At 41.3% G+C, this 26,553-nt stretch overlaps 1 protein-coding gene across 1 annotated transcript in view; it reads right to left on the minus strand.

Annotated features, from left to right (window-relative positions):
- LOC139417216 (prickle-like protein 2) overlaps nucleotides 1-8,604 on the minus strand; it is a 102,541-nt gene extending 93,937 nt beyond the window's left edge. Inside the window, exon 1 of the mRNA XM_071166462.1 lies at nucleotides 8,516-8,604. The gene's annotated coding sequence lies outside the window, so the exon portion shown is untranslated. The remainder of the gene's footprint in view (nucleotides 1-8,515) is intronic.
- Between the last annotated feature and the right edge of the window lie 17,949 nt (nucleotides 8,605-26,553).

The raw sequence follows: 26,553 nt of genomic DNA on the forward strand, positions 1-26,553 counted from the left end.
ACTGATCAGGACATACTGTAGCGCCGCACTCCAGGGCTCCGACTTAGGGTAACAGCATAGTTTTACATTGTTACATATGGATATCTGCTTTGAATGGTATTCTAATGACATGAATAGAGAGAATTCGGAAAGCGAGAAACATGAGTGAAGTAGGATTCAAAATAATATGCGCAGGAGCAATATCCTATTTTTTCTATCCTTCTTCATCTTCTCTTCTATCTTCAGATATTCTTCCTATCATAGCACCACTAAGGGATCGTGAAGAAGTCACACTCAACCTATTCTCTCAAATGACTCTGCTCAGTGCTGTGACTGTAACTTGTGATGTGTCTGCAGTATTACTGTGTGAGTCTGGAGTCTGTTGCTGGTTGCCATCACACAGCTGACTGTAATGACTGCACACTGCAGGGTGGATACCACTGCAACCCACATATTATCCCATCTTCTATTCCTTTTGTTATCGGAATAACAGAAATACAATTGATTCTATTCAATTCATTGTTAGTTATATCTTCAGTGCAAAGAATAGCCCCAAATATACTGTACATTGGGTAGGCATTATACCGTAGCAACTAGAAATGCCCTTGCATGAGTGTAGTCTATATATCGATACACAGTACCAGTCAAAAGTTTGGACACACCGACTCATTCAAGGGTTTTTCTTTATTTTCTAAATTGTAGAATAATAGTGAAGATATCATAACTATGAAATAACATATATGGAATCATGTAGTAACCAAAAAAGTGTTAAACAAATAAAAATATATTTTATATTTTAAATTCTTCAAAGAAGCCACCTTTTGTTTGCCTTGATGACATCTTTGCACACTGTTGGCATTCAGCTTCATGATGTAGTCACCTGGAATGCATTTCAATAAACAGGTGTGCCTTGTTAAAAGTTAATTTGTGGAATTTATTTCCTTCTTAATGCGTTTGAGCCAATCTGTTATGTTGTGACAAGGTAGGGGTGGTATACAGAAGATAGCCCTATTTGGTAAAAGACCAAGTCCATATTATTGCAAGAAAAGTTTCTTCGTGCATTTGCAAAAACCATCAAGCGCTATGATGGACCGCCACAGAAAAGGAAGACCCAGAGTTACTTCTGCTACAGAAGATAAGTGCATTAGAGTTACCAGCCTTCGGAGTTGCAGCCCAAATAAATGCTTCACAGAGTTCAAGTAACAGACACATCTCAACATCAACTGTTCAGAGGAGACTGCGTGAAGCAGACCTTCAGGGTCCAATTTGCTGCAAAGAAACCACTACTAAAGGACACCAATAATAAGAAGAGAGTTGCTTGGGCCAAGAAACATGAGCAATGGACATTAGACCAGTGGAAATCTGTCCTTTGGTCTGATGTGTCCAAATTTTAGATTTTTGGTCTCAATAGCCATGTCTTTGTGAGAAGCAGGTGTAGGTGAACTGATGATCTCCGCATGTGTGGTTCGCACCTTGAAACATTCAGGAGGAGTTGTGATGGTGTGGGGGTACTTTGCTGGTGACACTGTCAATTATTTATTTAGAATTTAAGGCACACTCAACCAGCATGGCTACCACAGCATTCTGCAACATTACGCCATCCCATCCGGTTTGCGCTTAGTGGGACTATCATTTGTTTTTCAACAGGTCAATGATGCAACACACCTCCAGGCTGTGTAAGGGCTATTTGAGCCAAGAAGGAGAGTGATGGAGCGCTACCTCAGAGGACCTGGCCTCCACAATCACCCTACCTCAACCCAGTTGAGATGGTTTGGGATGAGATGGACCACAGAGTGAAGGAAAAGCAGCCAACAAGTGCTCAGCATACGTGGGAACTCCTTCAAGACCGTTGGAAAAGCATTCCAGCTGAAGCTGGCTGAGAAAATGCCAAGAGTGTGCACAGTTGTCATCAAGGCAAAGGGTGGCGACTTTGAAGAATCTCAATTTTAAAATAGATTTTGGTTTGTTTAACACTTTTTTGGTTACTACATGATTCCATATAGTGTTGATTTCTTCACTATTATTCTACAATGTAGAAAATAGTACAAATAAAGAAAAACCCTTGAATACGTAGGTGTGTCCAAACTTTAGACTGTGTCACGTTTATTTCCACTCCCCTTCTCTGGCGCTCGACGTCGACAGTTGTCTCATCATTACACCTGCCACCATCGTTACACGCACCTGCATCTCAAGACACTCACCTGGATTCCGTCACCTTCCTGATTACCTCACCTATATCTGTCTCTCCCGTTAGTTCTTTCCTCAGGCGTTATAGACTCTGTTTCTTTTTCATGTTGTGCTATGTTCTATTTATTATTACATTTGCACTCCCTGGACTTGCTTCCCGACTTCCAGCGTAAACATTACAGAATAATGCCTCACCAAGGGGAAGCAACAGGGAATATGTACATTTCATGATATTTTTTTACTGGTGACGTCGGGTGCAAGTGCCGCTGCCGAAGCAACCAGGGGTGCCTCAGCTGGCTCATCAGGCTTCCATGCCTCAGCTGGCTCGACAGGTTCTCATCCTTGGTTGGCTCGGCAGGCTCCCCATGCCCTCAGCCGGCTCGTCAGGCTCCAGCGCCTCAGCCGGCTCTACAGGTTCCCGCACCTCAGCAAAAGCGACCGGCCCACTCCTGGTCCTCGGGATGTTAAAAAAAATGTGACTTTAAATGTGATAACTTCAAATTTTACCTGTGTATTTTTGGTAAGGGGAATCATTCTGAATTGAATTGCGCTGCTCTATCGATTGCTCCATATATTGTCCCAAACTATCATCATAGAAGTTGTTGCTGCTAACGTCAAATTGAGGGGCGTTGAACAAAACAAATTAATCAGCAATTGGATCCTCTTTAACAAATCAGAGTATCAAGGCCAATTACAAGATTCATGATTTATGTAGGCTGGCTCTGGCACAACCTATCGGTTGCTAGGACCAATCAGAATGGTTAGAATGAGTTTGCGTTCTATTAGACGTCGGGGAGGAAAACAAATCCAGACTCATCGTGGAGAAGAAATGCTAGTGAGCGTGGCATTTGGCCTGAGAAATGTGGATGGACAGTCAGGCTACATGTTCTTACCCATGTTATGTAAAGTGGGCCACTGAATGAATAGAAAGACTCCAGTCTACACAGAGTATAGTTCTAATAATATTGCTGGCCAGATATAAAAGGAAATCACACATTGGGGGAATCAATGACGTAATACCTCACAGCAGGCAGGGATTCAAAATATATTTTCCAAGGAGGAAAATAACCTAGATGAGTGTGGATCTCCCACAGTATCTCCTGCCTTAGTGTACATTTCCATCCTAATTTAATCAGACACTCTCTAAAGGCAATCTCATGGGGTCCTGTGTGACGCTGACCGTGTTGCGGTTCAGTGACAGTGACAGCACTCAGTGAGCAGATGTTTCCATGGGGCCACAAACTCATTCCAGATCGTTTCATGACGTTCGTTTAAGAAGGGTTTATATTGACCTAAAGCCATAGGGATGAGTCACTGTCAGCACTAGCAGCAGTGTGACCATGAGATTCATCATTATAAAAAGATGAATGCCCACACTCACATAGATATTACTTTGGGAGTTCTGTATGCAGACAGTGTGTTGGCATCCTTCTTATTTAATGTATTGTGCACCTGCAAATGTTTGACGGATGTTCATGTTTTGAATTATGATGAATCAATATCACAACACACTTCTTGCTCAAACCATCTGGAGAACCTACGTATGTATATATGGCAAAAACAGTGTGTGTATGTGACTTAACTCTGACAGTGTTATTTAGCATGTGTGTGTGGTCCAGACCTGGGTTTACAGTACTTTCAGAAAGTATTCACACCCCTTGACTTGTTCCACATTTTCTGTGTCACAGCCTGAATTTCAAATTGATTAAATAAAAAAAATGTGTCACTGGCCTACACACAATACCCCATAATGCCAAAGTGGAATAATGTTTTTTAGAAATGTTTACAAATAAATGAAAGCTGAAAAGCTGAAATGTCTTGAGTCAAAAAGTATTCAACTCCTTTGTTATGTCGAGCTTAAATAAGTTCAGGAGTAAAAATTAGCTTTTCAAGTCACATAATAAGTTGCATGGACTCACTTTGTTTGCAATAATGGTGTTTGAACATACATTTTTAATGACTGCATCATCTCTGTAGCCCACACATAAAATTATCTGTAAGGTCCTTTAGTCGAGTAGTGAATTTCAATCACAGATTCAACCACAAAGACCAGGGAGGATTTCCAATTCCTCGAAAAGGGTACCTATTGTAAGATGTATAAAAAAAGCAGAAATTGAATATCCCTTTGAGCATGGTGAAGTTATTAATTACACTTTGGATGGTATACTCTTATCAACACACCCAGTCACTTCAAAGATACAGGCGTCCTTCCTAACTCAGTTACCGGAGAGGAAGCAAACTGTTCAGGGATTTCACCATGAGGCCAATGATGATGACTTTAAAACAGTCACAGAGTTTAATGGCTGTGATAGGAGAAAACTGAGGATGGATCAACAACATTGTAGTTACTCCACAATACTAACATAATTGACATAGTAAAAAGAAGGAAGCCCGTACAGAATAAAAATGTTACAAAACATGCATCCTGTTTGCAACAAGGCTCTAAAGTAATACTGCAAAAAATATGGAAAAGCAATTAACTGACCTTTTGTCATGAGTACAAAGTGTTATGCTTTGGGCAAATCCAATACAACACATCACTGAGTACCACTCTCCATATTGTCAAGCATAGTGGTGGATGCATCATGTTATGGGTGTGATTGTAATTGTTAAGGACTGGGTAGTTTTTCAGGATAAAACATTTACAGAATGGAGCTAAGCACAGGCTAAATACTAGAGGAAAACCTGTTTCATTCTGCTTTCCACCAGACACTGGGAGATTAATTCACCTTTCAGCTGGACAATAACCTAAAACAGGCCAAATCTACACTGGAGTGGCCGAGTCACTGTTTTGACTTAAATCTACTTGAAAATATTTTGCAGACCTGAAAATGGTTGTCTAGCAATGATCAACAACCAATTTGACAGAGCTTGAAGAATTTTGAAAAAAATTATTGAAAAATGTTGAGCAATCCAGGTGTGGAAACCTCTTAGAGATGTACCCATTACACCATGTACACATTAGCATGGCATAGCTTCTCACATAGCTTCACAACATCTGCATTATGGTCTCTGTGATAACTTGATCCACATCTCCCGAGTGACGCAGGGGTCTAAGGCACTGCCCCTCAGTGCTAGAGGGCTCACTTACTGACCCTGGTTTGATTCCAGGCTGTATCATAAGCGACCGTGATTGGGAGTCCCATAGGGCGGCGCACAATTGGCCCAGCGTCGTCTGGGTTTGGCCAAGGTAGGCCATCATTGTAAATAAGAATTTGTTCTGATCTGACTTGCCTAGTTAATAAAGGCTAAATAAGTTTAAAATATCATTCACACTGAGGATCCTATCGAACGCAGGAGAGAAAGATTGAGCAACATCCATTATTAACTGGCTCAGTAATGCCACATTACATTATTAATGAGCTCCACACACACACAGCGTATCCTTTGTATGTGTGTTTAAGCATAAACAAGCCTGTAACCCTCCAGCTCCAATGTTAAATTAGCCACATCACCATACCAGTCATGCCCTGGTCATCCAAGGCACACAGTGAACACACAGATTCAGTAACCAACAGTGACCCCATGCAGGAAATGAATCCGCAACCTTGGTGTTGCCAGCACCAATCACTAACCTACGGAACCACCTGAGCCTCGGGCAACTCAGATTCACACAGGCAATACAGATAACTAGAGCACAGTGCTGCATGAGGCAGAGCATTCAGGAGCTCTGTTTCTTTTCCCACCCACCACCCTTCCAAAATCGTCTGTTTCTGTGGCGACAGAGCTGGCGGGAGAAGAGGGGGGGAGGGGTCGGTTCTGTAAAAGTGGAGAGACAGCACTTCAGTCTCACAGTTGGAGAGAGATGGAGAGATGGAGGGACGGAGGGAGGAGGGGTAAAGGGATGTGAAAGGGTCAGTAGGGAGCTTACGCATCTCTCTGTATATCACATAGACTGACTGACTGACTGACTGACTGACTGACTGACTGACTGACTGACAACATTGGAAGAGACTGAGGCAGCAGTAGAATCCATAAGTGTTAGAAAACCAACATGGAGAATATTCTCACCATAACAACTTAGAAATCAATACGTTGTCATGGATTCCCAACATATTATCCAGACCTCTGCCATATGAAGCTGCAGTTGTCCAGGAAGGCATGCTTTGAAGCTGCAGTCGTCCAGGAAGGCATGCTTTGAGGCTGCAGTTGTCCAGGAAGGCATGCTTTGAAGCTGCAGTTGTCCAGGAAGGCATGCTTTGAAGCTGCAGTTGTCCAGGAAGGCATGCTTTGAGGCTGCAGTTGTCCAGGAAGGCATGCTTTGAAGCTGCAGTTGTCCAGGAAGGCATGCTTTGAAGCTGTAGTTGTCCAGGAAGGCATGCTTTGAAGCTGCAGTTGTCCAGGAAGGCATGCTTTGAAGCTGCAGTTGTCCAGGAAGGCATGCTTTGAAGCTGCAGTTGTCCAGGAAGGCATGCTTTGAAGCTGCAGTTGTCCAGGAAGGCATGCTTTGAGGCTGCAGTTGTCCAGGAAGGCATGCTTTGAAGCTGCAGTTGTCCAGGAAGGCATGCTTTGATACTGCAGTTGTCCAGGAAGGCATGCTTTGAGGCTGCAGTTGTCCAGGAAGGCATGCTTTGAAGCTGCAGTTGTCCAGGAAGGCATGCTTTGAAACTGTAGTTGTCCAGGAAGGCATGCTTTGAAGCTGCAGTTGTCCAGGAAGGCATGCTTTGAAGCTGCAGTTGTCCAGGAAGGCATGCTTTGAAACTGCAGTTGTCCAGGAAGTCATGCTTTGAGGCTGCAGTTGTCCAGGAAGGCATGCTTTGAAGCTGCAGTTGTCCAGGAAGGCATGCTTTGAGGCTGCAGTTGTCCAGGAAGGCATTCTTTGAAGCTGCAGTTGTCCAGGAAGGCATGCTTTGAAACTGCCGTTGTCCAGGAAGGCATGCTTTGAAACTGAAGTTGTCCTTGTTCTATACACCATTTCTGTCCAACAGTATTTTAAACTGACTAGATTATCTATTACACATTGAAAAACAATCAGAGCCTGTCAATAGCAAAAGACACTACCTAACAGAAAAAGCTGCAACTGGAACCCCCACCCCCCCAGAAGCATCTACAAGTGGTTAGTACTAAAACAGTAGAGATCACTGTTACTGAACCCTTTCCCCATGCTGGCTTGGAATGCCATTTTTATAGCTTAGATAACAGTCTGGAGCTGTCAATAGGAAAAGGAGGCAGTTATCAACTCTGTCACGGGCAATAAGATTACTGTAGTGTAGCTCTCCCTGCTCTACCCTTGCCCAAAGAGCTCAGTCCGTAGGGATGGATCAGTCTTCATAAAGTACAGAGGAGACAATATACCCACAGTCACACTGAGAACCAGGGGGGCAGCTATACAGATACTGAGTTATAAAAACAGATGATAGGCTGGCTGGACAGCTGTAAGATACAGTAGCCTAATCAGAGCAGCTGAAAAGACACTGGCATTTTCATGTTTCATGGCTCCCGAGCTAAGACAGAAAACAGTAATGCTGCTGCTGTGTTCCTCCACCCACTCTCCCACTCGCTCTTTCTCACTACCTCTTTCTTTCTCTCTCACTGGAACGCACAGGCACAAGCACACAGACATGTGCGTTCGCACGCACACACACGCGCACACACAAACACACAGACACGTGCGTTCGCACACACACACACACGCGCACACACGCGCACACACACACACAAATCCAGGTTGTAAAAGGGATACAGCTCGCTACATAACAAACCTGTCTCAAATCCCAGCAGTCTTTTTCACTTGCCAGTCAAAAAGTGAATAGGATACACAAAAAAAGTGGCAAAAAAGCCGCTGACACACACACACACACTTGCACACACACACTTGCACACACACACTTGCACACACTTGCACACACACACACACACACACACACACACACACACACACACACACACACACACACAGTCTGTGCCAGTTCATAACACACCTAAAAAATGCTATGGGAGCTCATAACACTTCACACATATTATTTTGGTAATATCATCTGTCTTATTATAAACCCATCAGTGTTACATCTTTCTGTGTCATCTAACACACCAAGCAAACCATGCATCACATTCTCTCACCCAAGACTAATGAAAACAACCAAAACAGATCAATAGGGACCCAAATATCAATACCAGAGATTGATTATTCAAGTTAATGAGTATATTAAGCTGTGAACCAAAACACGCCAGGTATTTCCCTCGCTTTCTTTAATTCTCTCTCAATTCAATGGATATGTTTTTTTGACATAACTATAAAACAATTATTCAAAAGACAGTTCATTACTGCATATTCAAATCTCTCTCTTTCTCGCTCTCTGTTTCTCTCACTCTCTCTTCTAAATGACAACAGAAAAGCAGACGAACTCACCTCTGTAGCTGTAGCCGTAGAGAGGTGGTGGACAGGGGGAACTCTCTCTTCTGACTCACGTCAGTAGAGTCATGGCAGTGGTGTGACAGAAGTACTGTACTGTTCACAACTCACTGCTCTGTCTATCTGTAGTGAACTGAGAAACACCAGCTCAGCCTCTGGCTCTGGCTGAAATGAAGCAGCAGCAGCAGGAGCAGCAGCAGACAGAGGAGAGGCAAGACTGGAGGCTGAAAGCTCTCTCTCCCTCACTCTGTTATTCTCTCTCTTTCTCTCTACCTCTCTCTTTCATTTCCCTCCAGGGTCTGTGTCTCTCATCAAGGCTGCTCAGAGGCAAAGGTAGCACGGGAGCACCACAACAGACCAGTACCTTCAAGTTGGGTTGGCATCCTCTACATAAATGGCATGTGTGTGTGTAATGAGATTTCTTTGAGCACTACTGAGAGCTAGGCAAGCAGGCTCTCACAGAGAGAGAGAGAGAGAGAGAGAGAGAGAGAGAGAGAGAGAGAGCTACTCCTACCTCTTCTCCCCTTCCTCTCACCCCTTCTCCTCCCCAGCCTGGTGAAGAGTGAATCATCAGCTCTGAGCCAATCACAACGCCGCGGACTGGCTATGATTAAAATTACAATAGCATTTACCAGGGCTCCAACACTGCTATCCTTAGGAGAGGGGGATGAAGGAGGGAGGGAGAGGGGGATGAAAGAACGAGTGAGAAAGGGAATGTCTGGGAACACGTTTACATACTAAGATTTTATAGTATACATTCTGGATGGGGAGGTAGTGGAATATGGTGAGGTCTCAGTGAATGACAGCTGCATTCCTTTTTGAAAATGTGTGACAGTAGTGTGTTAAGGCAAGGTTGTCTCCTCTGATGCATAATTATATCTGGCACAGAAAGTAAAGGGGAATGCAGGGTCCACTGGTGGAGTTTCTATTCGCTCAACATTAACCTGTTTTGTCCTGCTGGGTTATGCCTGATTTCATAGGGGGAATATAGAAACCTGCAGGGCAGACTCAGGGCAATCTAGGGCTGATTCTTGTTCTCCTTCTGAATCACTGCTGCTGATTGCAAAACCTGTACAAATGACCAGTGCTGTTGGATTATGATGACATTCATTCAACCAACCATCTACTCTACACTATATTTTTCTCCTCATGACCCTCCAGCACTGTTCCTCCCTCTGTGATGCTGATTTTCTCCATAAATCATGCCTGGGACATCTCTCCATAATGAGGGGGGCACAGAGGAGGTTGAGGAGGAGAGGGGAACAGAGAGAGTGGGAGAGAGGAAAGGCCCAGTCTTTATACACTCTCAGTCCTTCCATCATTCACTTTCTGCTCTTCTAAATACCAAACCTTTATTTCCCCTGCAATAATTATCTTTAAAAATGTACTCTCAATGTTAAACCTGCATTCAATATCACCACAAAATATAAATGTTTTCATATAAATTGGGGTTGAGTCTGTAAATGCGAATAAAACAAATGTGTTATTTTAAGGGTAATTATAAATCAAGCATCTACAGTATCTGTGACTGAACCAGGGTTGAATTTGATTCCATATTTATGGAAAATCTGATCAAATGTGGGACATCTGTGGAACGTGCAGCACATAGTGCAGTAACAGTAACTCAACAACAGATGTCTCAAACTGTTAAAGATGGGAGCTGTGATTTAGCCATGGAGCCAATACTGAGGTGGTCTGTTGCCAAGCACGCTGATCCAAATCAATTTACTCTCCCCTGTTTCTCAGAATGATGGATAGTCAGAGGAAGAGAGACTCAGAGGAATTAAGAAAGAAAAGGCCTGATAGTAAAGTGGCAATTTTGATATAAAAAATATACATGTTTTGAGGCTATATAATGTTTGTTTACATTTACTTTGTTTACAAAACAAAGAGAAACAAGCAGTGTTGGGGAGTTGTGAACTATTGTACATGTAGTAATTTAACTACATTTTGCAGTAGCTTGGTGGAAGTTGAACTAAATTCAAATCTAGGAAGTGTTTTCAGTAGTTAAAACCTCTTATTAAGCTGTTGTTTTGGTCTGTCCTCTCACAAAGTTATGGAGATAGTGACTACCAATGGTATGTATATGCATGAAAGGAATAATACGACGAGAACAGTGTGAGCTTCACCCCTCCTAACCGGCTGAAGTAATGGAGAAAATGGCGTTCATTACAGCTCTGTCCTGCACCACTTTTACTGAGACCTGAGTCCGAGCCAGCAACCTGTGTGTGAGCGGCAGGAGTGCGGCATGGGTCCTGAGACCGTGCACGTGGAGTGAGAATGGAGAGTGATCACGTTCAAACTCTTCTCATGCTGCTGGTGCACTGGTGGGAAAATGGACCAGACAGAATGGACTGTACAGAATGATGGTGGCGGCTCAGGTGAGAGATTCGTCTGCTTGAGAAAATCTGATTAATCCCCAGATATTCAAATCGGGACATTGTCAAGGGTCATCAACTGTGACAGGCATGAGTTACACATGGGACCTTGGGAAGATAAACTGTAACGCTATCTGAAGAAGAAAAGGAAAATACGCCAGAAGATGAGTGCCGGGAAGGAGGGGGTGGTCAACTGTGCCCGTAAATTGATTTAGGGTTGCCGTAAACTGTTTATTTGAAGTATCAGGTTTATTGGGTAGGTCTGCACACTGGGAAATGTATGGCAGTTTAGGTTAAAAATGCACTGAAAGACCGATCTGTCATTAACATGCCACTTGCGACAGTGGAAGACAGGGATAAACGGGGGCCGTGATGAGAAAAGTTAATCCTGGTCATTTAAGTAGTACATACTGTCTATATATTTTCCCTGTCTGTAAATGTACATACTAACCATGTCGGTGTGTGCTAAGATGAGGGTCTCAAATTCAAACGATGGACTCAATGTGACGCACTAAGAACTGTCAAATTTGGGTTGGATAATGTATCAAGTGTTTCAATTATGATTTGGAAAGGAGAGAAAGAGAGAGAGAGAGCGCTGCCCCTAAGCTCTGAGGAGAGCACAAAGTGAGGGGAGGGTGCACTGCCTGAATCTATTGAGTCTAGGGCGGGTTACCTCCCAGGAAACCTTATCTTTGAATGTCCTCCAAGAGGCAGGTTATTAGAGAACCCACTAGATGGTAGCTTGGGCTAACCATGATGGGGTATTTGATAGTAGGGGTTTCGTTTTACCATGTCATCAGAATTCTAATGTTAAAATGCATCAATACATATGGCTTGCTGGATGATACAGTGCAATTCATTACGTAGTCTGAGTCTCACCCGAGGCTGAGGAAGAAGGAGACTGGCCTGGAGACTAGCATCCCATTGACATAGAACAGAAAAGATGGACGGTTCTTGCCCAAATCTCATTCTCATCAAGGGTGGTGTGAGATTATTAAACATGCATTTTCTTTCTTCCCTGTTCCAGTCAATATGTTTCCTAGGTGTCATGGAACATGTGAGGGATCATTGTTCCAGAGGAGGAATTGTTGGTAATTGACTAATTTACTTGAGCATGTTCTAGTATGTTTATAAATGTATATGTGTACTAGCAGTAGTGACTAACGTGTTATGGGTTAGACGGAATGATCCACAGCATGTGCAAACGTATTTGTGCATACATTCATATTTGTGCATGTGTTTAAAACAGAATGTTTGCATAAGGGTGTTAAATTTAGAGTCTGGAGGACCGTCATCAGTGTATTCTGAGTCCCAAAATATACCACGGCTGCGTGGTCCCATGGTGTTTATACTTGCGTACTATTGTTTGTACAGATGAACATGGTACCTTCAGGCATTTGGAAATTGCTCCCAAGGATGAACCAGACTTGTGGAGGTCTACAATTTTTTTTCTGAGGTCTTGGCTGATTTCTTTTGACTTTCCCATGATGTCAAGCAAAGAGGCACTTAGTTTGAAGGTAGGCCTTGGAAAACATCCACAGGTACACCTCAAATTGACTCAAATGATGTCCATGGGACCACACAGCCATCATACCACTCAGGAAGGAGACGCGTTCTGTCTCCTAGAGATGAACGTACTTTGGTGCGAAAAGTGCAAATCAATCCCAGAACAACAGCAAAGGACCTTGTGAAGATGCTGGAGGAAACAGGTACAAAAGTATCTATATCTACAGTAAAACAAGTCCTATATCGATATAACCTGTAAGGTCGCTCAGCAAGGAAGAAGCCACTGCTCCAAAACCACCATAAAAAGCCAGACTACGATTTGCAACTGCATATGGGGACAAAGATTGTACATTTTGGAGAAATGTCCTCTGGTCTGATTAAACAAAAATAGAACTGTTTGGCCATAATGACCATCGTTATGTTTGGAGGAAAGAGGGAGGCTTGCAAGCCGAAGAACATCATCCCAACCGTGAAGCACAGGGGTGACAGCGTCATGTTGTCTGACAGCATCATGAGGATTGAAGCAACATCTCAAGACATCAGTCAGGAAGTTAAAGCTTGGTCGCAAATGAGTCTTCCAAATGGACAATGACACCAAGCATACTTCAAAAGTTGTGGCAAAATGGCTTAAGGACAACAAAGTCAAGTTATTGGAGTGGCCCATCACAAAAAAAAGAAGAAAGTTACTAAGTAAGGGAAAAGGCAATCACATGGTTGCGGTCACGGATAAGGGTGGAGAGCTGTGGATTAGTGAGGAATGTGGGCCAAGGTCAGGTCACATGTAGGGAGAAGGAACAGTTTATTACCCACATCACTTAACTTCCTGCATGGCAACAAAGATGTAGTGTTTAGAGAAAAGGAGGTGACTCCGCACAGTGGAGGTGATAAATCTGTGTACTTGTGGAAACATGTTTTAGCCACGTGGTTTTAGGTTTGAATATTTGTCCATTCATTTATACTCTGTTAATTTAGAACCTAACAGTAGTAAGCTGTTACTAGCCCATGTGCCTCACCCTAATCATTTGTGACCCTTTTCAGGAAACAAGGTGTCTGTCGATAGTCACTACTTCACAGGAGAGCCATTTGAACTTAAACTGTTTATTTATTTATCCAAATGCATTTTTCGGGGGGCAGAAATCCTTCTGGAACATGTGAACTTTCATGTGCCTTAATAACAAACGTGTATGCAATCTGTAAATACGAATAAATTGTTAAATTACGAGCCTAGTTGGTTTAGCCACGGAAAAGGAGAGAGGAACCTTTCCGCTAGCCATGACTGGCTGAGATAATGGGTGGGCTGGACATGCTGAAAGATGAGTTTGGATTGTTCTGTCATGTAGCACGCTCCTGTCTATAATATCAGATCAGTATATGTAGGTAATTCTTTCTAACGTGGCTTTTTTGAAAGATATCACGTAGTAGAACAGCATAAAGGTTGCTCTCCACTTTCTGGAGGACCGTGTTTTGAAATCAGTGGAATACCAGTGGAATCTGCTGATGTAAAAAGGGCATTAGAAATACATTTGATTGAATTAAATTGGAAGGTTTTTATACATGCACAAAACGGGACCTGCATGACTAAAATAATGTGGGCCTACCTACAATCCATATGGAAAAGTAGTATAAACCATATATGGCTTATATATAAAAATGTGACATACATTTTAAAGTATATGGTCATATATTGTCAGCTTCATTAAATAGTACCCAAAAAACACCAGTCTCAACATCAACAGTGAAGAGGCGACTCCGGGATGCTGGCGTTCTAGACAGAGTTCCTCTGTTCGGTGTCTTAATGTTAATCTTTTCTTTTTGTTGGCCAGTCTGAGATATGGCTTTTTCTTTGCAACTCTGCCTAGAAGGCCAGCATCCTGGATTTGCCTCTTCACTGTTGACGTTAAGACTGGTGTTTTGCGCATACTATTTAATGAAGCTGCCAGTTAAGGCCTTGTGAGGCGTCTGTTTCTCAAACTAGACACTCCAATGTACCTGTCCTCTTGCTCAGTTTTGCACGGGGCCTCCCACTCCTCTTTCTATTCTGGTTAGGGCCAGTTTGCGCTGTTCTGTGAAGGGAGTAGTACACAGCGTTATACTAGATCTTCAGCTTCTTGGCAATTTCTCACATGGAATAGCTTTCATTTCTCAGAACAAGAATAGACTGACAAGTTTCAGAAGAAAGTGTGTTGTTTCTGGCCATTTTGAGCCTGTAATTGAACCCACAAATGCTGATGCTCCAGATACTCAACCAGTCAAAAGAAGGCCAGTTGTATTGCTTCTTTAATTAGTACAACAGTTTTCAGCTGTGCTAGCATAATTGCAAAATGGTTTTCTAATGATCAATCAGCCTTTTAAAATTATAAACTTGGATTAGCTAACACAACGTTGTAAGGGTTTTCTCTTATGAAGAGGAGTAGTATGAAGGATCAGAGGACCAAAACGCAGTGTGGTAAATGTCCATAGTGTTTTTTAATAAAGACAATACAACACTCGAACAAAACAACAAAATATGACGTGAATATACAAAACTGAAAACAGTACCGTGTGGACCAAACACTCACACGGAAAACAAACACCCACAACCCAAAATAAAAACCCAGGCTACCCAAGTATGGGGACAACAATTGACAGCTGCCTCTGATTGAGAACCATACTAGGCCGAACTCAAAAATAAACATAGAAAAACAAACATAGACTGCCCACCCAACTCACGCCCTGACCATACTAAAACAAAGATATAATAACAGAACTAAGGTCAGAACGTGACAAACGTGCCATTGGAACATAGGAGTGATGGTTGCTGATAATGGGCCTCTTTAAGCCTATGTAGATATTCCATAAAAAAAAAAAAATCAGCCGTTTCCAGCCACAATAGTCATTTACAACATTAACAATGTCTGCACTGTATTTCTGATCAATTTGATGTGATTTTAATGGACATGTGATTTCTTTCAAAAACAGACATTTCTAAGTGACCCCAAACTTTTGAACAGTAGTGTATATGAATCTCATCCACCATACAAAACATAAGATGGATATGTGTTTTCATCATGAAAAATGTACTCAGATGCACTTATTACTTTGAAATGTGTTCCAGAAACTTTTTTTAACGTATTTAAAAACAATATATAAACCTCACGTGTGGGGATTCAATATTTTCTAATTGCATTTAGTGTTAGGCAACCTTATGACTACTTGGTCATATCTTTGTATCTACTGTAGTGTAACGGTTTTCTTGACTTGAAGGAGAGGCGGACCAAAACGCAGGGTGGTGGTTATTCATGGTTCTTTAATATAGACACTATACATGAATAAACTAACAAGACATGTGACTAACCCAAAACAGCCCTATCTGGTGCAAACACAGAGACAGGAACAATCACCCACAAAACCCAACACCAAACAGGCGACCTAAATATGGTTCCCAATCAGAGACAATGACTAACACCTGCCTCTGATTGAGAACCATATCAGGCCAAACATAGAAATAGACAAACTAGACATGTAACATAGAATGCCCACTCAGATCACACCCTGACCAAACAAAACATAGACACATACAAAGCAAACTATGGTCAGGGTGTGACATGTAGATTTTGCCATCTCATTTTCAGAATGGATTGAGATGGTGTAGACTATTGTAGGTTTATCATTTGTGATGTACACGTTTTGAAAATGTACAGAGACCTATCTAAGTATGAATGTTTATTTCCATACACTATAAGAGATTATTAAATATGTTAAAGTTATTGATAAGACTAGACTAGATCCATGATAATTAAATAATCATTATTATGTTGCACCTTTAACCAATAGCCTAACAAATTAACTAATATTGCAAATAAAGTACGAAGACAACTTTTGATTGTCTTTAAGACATCCTTTATATAACATTTCAGCCAGAAAGCTCAGCCAACTGGAGCCACCTACACACCCAACCAGCACCAGTCTAGTCAGTACCTCAATTCTCTCCCCAACACGACTTCCTTCCCATGATTTTTTTGTATTAATGGAAAGGTTTGGAAAACAAAGTTGAATGAAAATACATATACACCTACACATTAACACACAGAAACAGTACACCCTCTATATAATTAATATCATAGGCCTAATAGTACCGTAGAGCTCTTTCTACTTGCACACAATATACCTGGGTCACACCGTCCTGCTGCTAGGGGTCCATGGTCCTGTAGAGCCCCTTAAACTGCAGTAATTTATGTCTGAGATGATAAAAACATGACTGGGCATTCTAACAAATCTGTATCCATTCATCATCATCAATAGCGTCTCCCAGGTCTTCCTCAAATTTTTGTTTGACAATGTTTTGTGTCATCGGGAAAAGCCTCTATCAACCCTTGATACAACTTTTGAGGTTTGTAGACTGCTTTAAAAAAGCATTTGGCTTGTCCAGTGTTTGCTGGACATAAAGGATAAAGTGTTGTATCTGCAAAAATTCACCTCACCTCTTTTACAGATTGGTCTTCCCTGGCTGCGTGACCCTGCTGATACACCTGCCACCATCTGATCCTCCATCTGATCCTCCATAAATGATGACAAAGAATTACCTTGGTGTACATTTATACATTATATTATCTGTCACGACTTCCGCCGAAGTTGGCTCTCCTGCCTGTTCGGGCGGTGCTCGGCGGTCGTCGTCACCGTCCTACTAGCCACCATCGATCCCTTTTTCGTTTGTCTGTTGGTTTTGTCTTATTAGTTTCACCTGTGTGTATTTTAGTTTATTGACGTCCTTATATGTAGTAGGTTGTCCCGCCCTTGTTTTGTGCGGGATTGTTTTGGTTTCATGTATTTTCGTGAATACGTATTGTGTTATTTGCTCCGATATATTTAATCCTGTGTTGGATTATTTCACCCTGTATTTTGGGTTGACCGTGTTTGGTTCCGGAGAATAAACTATCGACTCACTGCACCTGCTCTCTGCGCCTGATTCCACCCACCTTGTTAATACGTGACATTATCCAAGAATAGAATCAATGGTTCAATAATTGAAATTACCAATGTTCCCAGATCCCAGACTGTAGTTTTAAGGTTAACCTCTTGAAGCTAGGGGGCACTATTTTATGTTTGGAAAAATAACGTTCCCAAAATAAACGGCCTATTTCTCAGGACCAGATGCTAGAATATGCATATAATTAGGTTGGAAAACACTCTAATTAGGATAGAAAACTCAAAAATTTCCAAAACTGTCAAAATATTGTATGTGAGTAAAACAGAACTGATATTGCAGGCGAAACCCTGAGGAAAATCCAATCAGGAAGTGCCTCTTATTTTGAAACCCTTCTGTTCCTATGCATGTCTATCCTCCATTTAAAGGGAAATCAACCAGATTCCTTTTTCTATGGCTTCCCTAAGGTGTCACCAGCCTTTATGGAACAAAAGGAACATTTGTTGTGTAACTGGGAGTCTTGTGAGTGAAAACATGCGAAGATCATTAAAGGTAAACGATTAATTTGATTGCTTTTCTGATTTTCGTGACCAAGCTTCCTGATGTTAAGTGTACAGTGCATTGCGAAAGTATTCGGCCCCCTTGAACTTTGCAACCTTTTGCCACATTTCAGGCTTCAAACATAAAGATATAAAACTGTATTTTTTTGTGAAGAATCAACAACAAGTGGGACACAATCATGAAGTGGAGTGCCACTTCATGAAGTGCCACTCTTCCATAAAGGCCAGATTTGTGCAATATACGACTGATTGTTGTCCTATGGACAGAGTCTCCCACCTCAGCTGTAGATCTCTGCAGTTCATCCAGAGTGATCATGGGCCTCTTGGCTGCATCTCTGATCAGTCTTCTCCTTGTATGAGCTGAAAGTTTAGAGGGACGGCCAGGTCTTGGTAGATTTGCAGTGGTCTGATACTCCTTCCATTTCAATATTATCGCTTGCACAGTGCTCCTTGGGATGTTTAAAGCTTGGGAAATCTTTTTGTATCCAAATCCGGCTTTAAACTTCTTCACAACAGTATCTCGGACCTGCCTGGTGTGTTCCTTGTTCTTCATGATGCTCTCTGCACTTTTAACGGACCTCTGAGACTATCACAGTGCAGGTGCATTTATACGGAGACTTGATTACACACAGGTGGATTGTATTTATCATCATTAGTCATTTAGGTCAACATTGGATCATTCAGAGATTCTCACTGAACTTCTGGAGAGCTGCACTGACAGCTGCACTTTCAGCTGCAGTGAAAGTAAAGGGGCTGAATAATTTTGCCCGCCCAATTTTTCAGTTTTTGATTTGTTAAAAAAGTTTGAAATATCCAATAAATGTCGTTCCACTTCATGATTGTGTCCCACTTGTTGTTGATTCTTCACAAAAAAATACAGTTTTATATCTTTATGTTTGAAGCCTGAAATGTGGCAAAAGGTCGCAAAGTTCAAGGGGGCCGAATACTTTCGCAATGCACTGTATGCATTATAAAATGAGGAAGAAAGATGAGGTGGGGAGAGAGGTGTAGAAGACAGAAAGGGAAAGAGGTAAGACCAGAGGCAGACAGCATATGATTAATGAACTACAGTTTTACCCTAATATTCTCTCAGTTCATCACAATTAGTGTATTTAGCAATGTCTCCTAACCAGCCTTGGGCCCCCAGTTGGTTTGTCATCTCCCTGACCAAGGCCCTTTTCCTCTGATTGCTCAGTTTGGCCGGGCAGCCAGCTCTCGAGAAGAGTTTTGGTTGGTTCCGATCTTCTTCCATTTAAGAATGATGGAGGCCACTGTGTTCTTGGGGACCTTCAATGCTGCAGAAATTGTTTGGTACCCTTCCCCCAAATCTTTGCCTGGACACAATCCTGTCTTGGAGCTCCACAGACATTTCCTTTGACCTCATGGCTTAGTTTTTGCTCTGGCATGCAGTGTCAACTGTGGGACCTTATATAGACAGGTGTAAGCCTTTCCAAATTATGTCCAATCAATTGAATTTACCGCAGGTGGACTCCAATAAAGTTGTAGAAACATCTCAAGGATGATCAATGGGAACAGGATGCACCTGAGCTCAATTTCGAGTCTCATAGCAAAGGGTCTGAATACTTAAGGATCGGACACTTTTTTTCAATTTTCACCTAAAGTGACATACCTAAATCTAACTGCCTGTAGTTCAGGACCCGAAGTAAGGATATGCATATTCTTGATACCATTTGAAAGGAAACACTTTGAAGTTTGTTGAAATGTGAAATTAATGTAGGGGAATATAACACATTATATCTGGTAAAAGATAATACAAAGACATTTTTTTGTTTTTTTGTTTTTGTTGTTCCATCATCTTTGAATTGCAAGAGAAAGGCCAATATATGACTCAGGAATCTAGGCACAATTTAAATATTGGCCACTAGATGGCAGCAGAGTATGTGCAACGTTTTAGACTGATCCAATGAAACATTGTATTTCTGATTTAAAACGTGTATCAAGACATCTCAAATGTGCCTAATTGGTTTATTAATACATTTTCAAGTTCATAACTGTGCACTCTCCTACAACAATAGCATGGTATTCTTCTGTAATAGCTACTGTAAATTGGACAGTGCAGTTAGATTAACAAGATTTAAGCTTTTAGATCATATCAGATATGTCTATGTCCTGGGAAAAGTTCTTGTTACTTAAAACGTCCTGCTAATCACATTAGCACATGTTAGCTCAACCATCCTGGGGCGGAGACACACTGATCGCGTAAAAGTTATTAACAACAATAGATTCCGTAAATCTCACATGATCAAGAGTAGATTTTGTCACAGAGAGGCCAAAAAATATATATATTCTATTGTATTCTTTCCAATCCTGCACAAAAAAAACAAGGTTGTTAGTAGCAGAATTTTGGCTAATTGTTCTTTACAATATCAAGTCCATATGTATAAAAACTCTCATAAACGAACATACTGTATACTACTACTACAGACTAAATCCTTTAACCATGAAAGAAAGAGAACCCTGAAGCAGCTTATGTTCCTTAGAGACAAGAAACAATTCACACGTTTGTACTGAAATATAAAAATATAAATAATTCCAAAACAACACATTGCATTTTTACAGAACAACATAAAACATGAAAAACATGTTTTGGCTGCTGAGGTGTAGACTGAATCACATGCTCTTACCGCACTGAAAATAAGGCCCTTCACATAACTGACCCCTAACTGACTTCATGTAAAACTGTATCATTTCATGAAACACTGTTTTACGCCTCCTAACAGTGGCTGTTTACAGGGCATACCACTACTATTACTGGGTTATTGGATACAGTACTATGTTTGTCTCTGCTCTAAAATGATGAAAGTACTTGTAATTGGGTAATGGGTATTTCTACTATCAGTGTTCATTACATTTGTATAGAATGCATTGTCTGTATGACTATATTAAAGCATGCATGCATGCCATGTAATCATCAACGTAGGCTATTCCAAACTCCTTTGGATTAAGTAGCCCACCATACCATCTATTGGAAATTTGTAGATTGTGATCTTCACTAATCTGGACGTGCAGGTATTTATTTGTAGGACGAATCATTGGGTCGAAACTACAGAACAGTACAAATCAAGAGAACACACATGGTTAATTTCCTAACCACATCTGGATGGATCCATAATGATTTACTATGTGAATAAATATCACTGAATTACATAAATACTGGAATAAATTAGGCTAATGAAGGCAACAAATTGTTGCTCACTGGAACACCCAAAGTCATCCAATTGTTATAATAGGATTTGAAGCAATAGCCTAACCCCTTGTGGTGAACTATTTCAGCACCATTTCGTGGTGATCTGAGACAAGCATGGGGACTGGTCTTGATACATCAATTACATTTTTATTTTCACTGAATCTCCGTTTGGGTGTTGTTTGGCCTACAATTAGGATGTGGAAATGTTAGGATTATTTTGCTCTTCACTCACAGTCACTTAGTAACCTACTCCCGACCGGTCATGTTGTACAGTGCCATATTTTCCTAACGGAAACCCTGAGGGTTTCGTTTTTTAGTTTTTCTTTCAGCTAATTTTCTTAAAATCAATCCCATATACTATTTTCTTTAAAAAAATGTTAAATTCTCTAGTACAGCCAGTATTAAAAACAATCAAATGCTTCTCAAAGACGCCCTCAGATGGTCAAACTAGTACTAAATAGCATTAATGGCAACAATGGCTGAAACTTAAATAACGTGTCAAATAATTCTGCGGCAGCCCGCAAGCTGTGCTGCAGTACGACGCAACCTTTAAAGGAAGCACCAATGTTTGCAGTGTGCATCTTTGCCAGTCATGTTGGTTTGTTGGAGTGGAAGGTGCCGTACAGTACGATGGACCTGGAGGAGACACGGAATTGGCGGTTATTGGGTTAACTCGGGTCAAAGTGGCTCACGCTCTGACCACTCAAAGCTTTCAGGAGATGAGGCCATTGACTCCGATGTGGCTGAGCGAGCGCACAAGCGAGCAGCGAGAATGTAGCTTAGAGAGGGAGAAAAATCCCTCAGAAAAGATAATCCACTTTCACGGCCCAGAAAAAGCATTTGGATCATACATACAAATAAAGAATCAGGTTTGTGTAAAATGTTATTTCTTTCCACGCTGAAACCCATGACTTTAAGACAGCAAGAGAAAGAAAACACTAAGAACAGACTGAAAAAAAGAATGTTGGAAACATAGAAGGAAAAATTAGCCAGGCTGTCATATTGTGAGTTTTCTAGTTCTTAGCCTCTCTTGTTGCCTCCTTATCTCTCTCCACTTTCACCCACTTAAAGTTTCTTTATCTCTCTCTCTCGCTCTTTCTCTCTCTCTTGCTCTCTTTTCCTCTCTATCTTGCTCTCTAATCCTTTCTCTATCTTCCATCCTGCCCATTTCAGTTCCTCACAGCACCTGTTTTGTAAATAGACCTGGTCTGTGGGGACGATATGCTCCTCTGTGGAGGATGACAGAATGTCAACAGACAGACATCGTCATATCTTATCAGTCTTTATCACAATTCCCTGGGAAACCAGCTGTCATAGGCCTTCCCTACGGACTCCTCAAGGCCTAACGAAAGGAGGCCCAAGCCAAAACACACATTATCCACACACGCACGTCCATACAAACACCCGTGGTCACACACAGGCACACGAGCAGAGGCACACGAGCACAGGCACACGAGTACAGGCACAGGCACACGAGCACAGCGCACACGAGCACAGGCACACAGGCACACACACACACACACACACACACACACACACACACACACACACACACACACATACACACACACACACACACACACACACACACACACACACACACACACACACACACACACACACAGTCTACTGTCTTATCTCACGCTTGAGATGCTAGGCATTTCCTATTGCTAGTGTCTGACTTTTCTTCTGGAGTGAAATACAGTTCTCTTTTTCACGAAGATGAAATGAAAATAAGCAGCAGAGAAATGATAAGCATGGTGTGGGGTGTGAAGCTGTTTTTCATCTGAGCATCTCTGTTTCTCACTCTCTCGCTCTCTCTCGCTCTCTCTACATATTCAGAGATGGATGAGTTCAAAACTTTTCAAAGGCACAATCTCTGTATAACATATTTTGAAGAAAAAAACATGTTATTCAGATAAAAATTCTGCGCAAATCACATTGTAAAAGTTTGACATAAACTTGTCTCTCTAACTCATTTTAACACACACTTGTGGTATCACATGAATAACAAAATGTATTTAAAGTAGAGTCTATCACTAGTAAATGTAACTGTCTTGTCAGTATAAAGTTTGAAGTTCACCAGTTGTCTCGAAATGTCAGGCTACAGCTTCCTGAACTGATTATTCTTCCCAATAATATGTCAATGGACGCCTTGGTGCAGAATGACATTTCAAAATTATATTTAAGGCAGTAAAAGAAGGATTAGATTTTCCCTCCCTGTTGTAGTGGAGGTTTTACTCATTGTCGTGACTTTACTTTCATTATTCTGATGACTGTTACTTATCGAATCAACTAACTATGTTTAATTCTGACCCGATTAAATTAATAATGTAACAATTAACTCATTAGGATCTGGGGCACCACGAGAGCGTTTCTTTAAAGAGTTACCATCTCCCAAATTAAACTCTAACGTCTTTACCTATCACATCCATAAACAATCAACCTATTAATCATAACCTCATATCATATCATCATTCTGAACAGTCGTAACCTCCATGCATCTGCAAAAACCCAGGCCGTACTTATGATTCAGTACTGCACAAATTGGTTTAATTATTTATTTACAAGCTAACTAAAATGGTAACACGGATTACACACTTAATATATTCGAAACAAGTCCCTAGCAGACTGACACAACATGGCGGTTTGTCACAAAAGACAGGGAGAGGGTGAGAGAGAGAGAGAAGGACAGACTTTGGTACATTACTCTCACAGTAATCATATAATTTGCACATGAACCACCTCCCTTTTGGAGTAAAAAGTCATGAATGTATTCACGTGTAAAGACTTGGTTCTTTGTGTATTTCTGACAAGAACCAGATCTTCTTGGAAAGGGTGTTGGGCCTTCTTGCGACACGCTTGTAAGGCTCTGATTGTCCTACAGGTTCCCCACCCATCTTCTACTGTTGTTCTCCTCTGCTGTCGTTCGGTATCCAGTGACTTGCGTGTAGTCCTGAACAGAACTACAGAGTTGGAAGACAGACTAGCCAGTCATGCCGATGATTTCAATTGGGGTGATGAGAGTAGTAGAATACGATGGTTTGAAGAGAGTAGTAGAATGGTCCCACTTAAATTAGCTTAACGAGATATTTTACTTAGGACAGCTAATCAGCAGTACCACTGATTGTCCAGGAGGCAACTTAATTGTTTTTACCTCGTGTTGAGATTCAAAGTTTAAACCACTTTAAATGTGAGCTGCAGCTCGACGTCTTTCTGGTCTGATATGTTCATTCTTTACCCATCATTTTATACAGTTCATTTAGAAGGGCGGTTCCACCAGGCTGACACGCTCTCAGACCTCACTCAGGGGGCGGTGACAACTTACTTGTACAAAGTTACAGAAACAATTCTTTTAATTTCTAAAATCACACCCCTCTCTTTAAAAAAAGACACGTTCATCCTTTTTCATACTTCAAGCACAACTCATTGGATGGACACTTCACACATATAGTGTGTATACATTTCAAGTTACAGTATATCCTTTATAACATGTTTTATGACATCACAAAATAACAACCAAACTGACATCAGTGTTCTTTTAGGTCACCTCTGCCCATTCCCCACATTCTATGTTAGAAATAATGTTCCAGTATTCGCTTTAGAACGTGTTAGAGTTTAGGCGGGAAAAGGTCTGTGTAGACAAAGGCACATTCCTTGGGTGAATTTGGAGAGGGAGATAGCTGAATGTTCTGTCCTTGATTTACACCAGGGCGTGAGTTGTCAACCCTCCACCAGTTCCCTTCTCCCGCCCTCTGCGGATCAGAGTGGGTCTGGTTGAAGCTATTCATTGCAATGCTGATCTGACTCATACTGATCTGATCATGCCACCATGTGTAGCTCACTGTGAGACTGTTTCCCTGGATGTCACACCAGTGGAGGCTCCTAAAATGAGGCAGGGGAGGGCCTTCCTACTCAGTGAATTTCATAAAAATAATAATCCTTTTTAGATAAAACTATACTAAATATATTCACGTCACCAAATAACTGACTGGAATTTAGTAGCCTCAACAGCACCCTATACGGATAGCACCAAGGTGTAGGACAGCTATTTTACTCCTCTGGGTACATTGACTTCATTACAAAACCTAAGAGGCTCATGATTCTCACCCCTTCTGTAGACTTACACAGCAATTATGACTACCTCGGGAGGACGTCCTCCAACCTATCAGAGCTCTTGCAGTATGAAGTAATACATTGTTCATTCAATCAAAGGATCAGAGAATGAACCTAGTACTGAAAGCATTTAAGCTACAGCTAGCTGGCACTGCAGTATAGTGTAAGGAGCTCAAAGAGAGAGAAAGATAATAGTAGAACAGTTTTGAACAAAATCATTTCTTTAAAAAATTAAGGAGAAGCAGAGATAGAGGAACAGAGAGCTTGCTGTATTTTCTTGTATTTATATTTTTTCTTAGTTTACTTACTTAGCTAACGCAGTTAATTTAGCCTACTTAACAGCCTGACTCAAATAGAGAGGAACGCTGTATGTGTTACCTAGCTGGCTAAGGCTATCCAACACAGCATCTCTTTCAAATCAAGGTAAGCTTTAGATTTTATTAATGTGTTGCCACCGGGGCCTGCTGTTGTAACTGCTAAACACATTGCTCAAATCAAATCAAAGTGTATTGGTCACGTACACAGTTTAGCAGATGTTATAGCGGGTGCAGAGAAATGATTATGTTACTAGCTCTTAACAATGTAGTAAAATGTCAAACAAGTGTAATGCGAATTCTTATGTTTGTGCTTTTCTTATAACTAATTTCTGTGTTCTATTTATGTGCTGTTCTATAACCAAGCTCTGTGTTCATGTAAGTGGCTGACTGAACAAATCCTCACTTATCAGTAGCTGCAATTTGGCAGTACGCCCAGACCTTGTTTTGAGAATAAACTATAGATATCTCAGTTTCAAGGTCTCAGCTTAAAGAGGAGAAGCCTCGTGAGGTGGTGGTCTGTCACATGTTATGAAACAGTATTGATCGGTCACATGGATGAAACAAAACGGTAATGATTAATTCATTATACTAAATCATGCAAATATAACTTGTCTGTGTATAGCCACATATAAGACAAATGCTGGGTCTGCCCAGGCAGAACTCCTGATTGACATGTGTACTATGGTGCATTGAGTTGGTTGGAACCTCTCCAGTGAGCTAACAATAAACAATGATTAATTTAAGATAGACTTCGAGTGTCCGGGTGTAAGAGTTTTCATGACACAAGTATACAAATACACTGTACTGCATGATTGTACGCATGGATTGGATTGTGGGTTTACTAGCGCCTTAGTTCTAGTTTGCTGACTCTAATGTTAATATGGTGACATCGATGTAGGCTGTGTAGCTTGGAGAAGTTTTTATGCCTGGTCACAGACAGCTGTTTTGTTGTGCACTGAAGTCCACAAACAAAAGGGAAAAGGTGAGAGTAGGAGAGCACGTAGATGCAAGAAGGAATTATACAGTGAGTAAAGTGAGGATGCTGTA

Source organism: Oncorhynchus clarkii, chromosome 9 (genome assembly GCF_045791955.1).
Source record: "Oncorhynchus clarkii lewisi isolate Uvic-CL-2024 chromosome 9, UVic_Ocla_1.0, whole genome shotgun sequence".
Taxonomy (NCBI): Eukaryota; Metazoa; Chordata; class Actinopteri; order Salmoniformes; family Salmonidae; genus Oncorhynchus; species Oncorhynchus clarkii.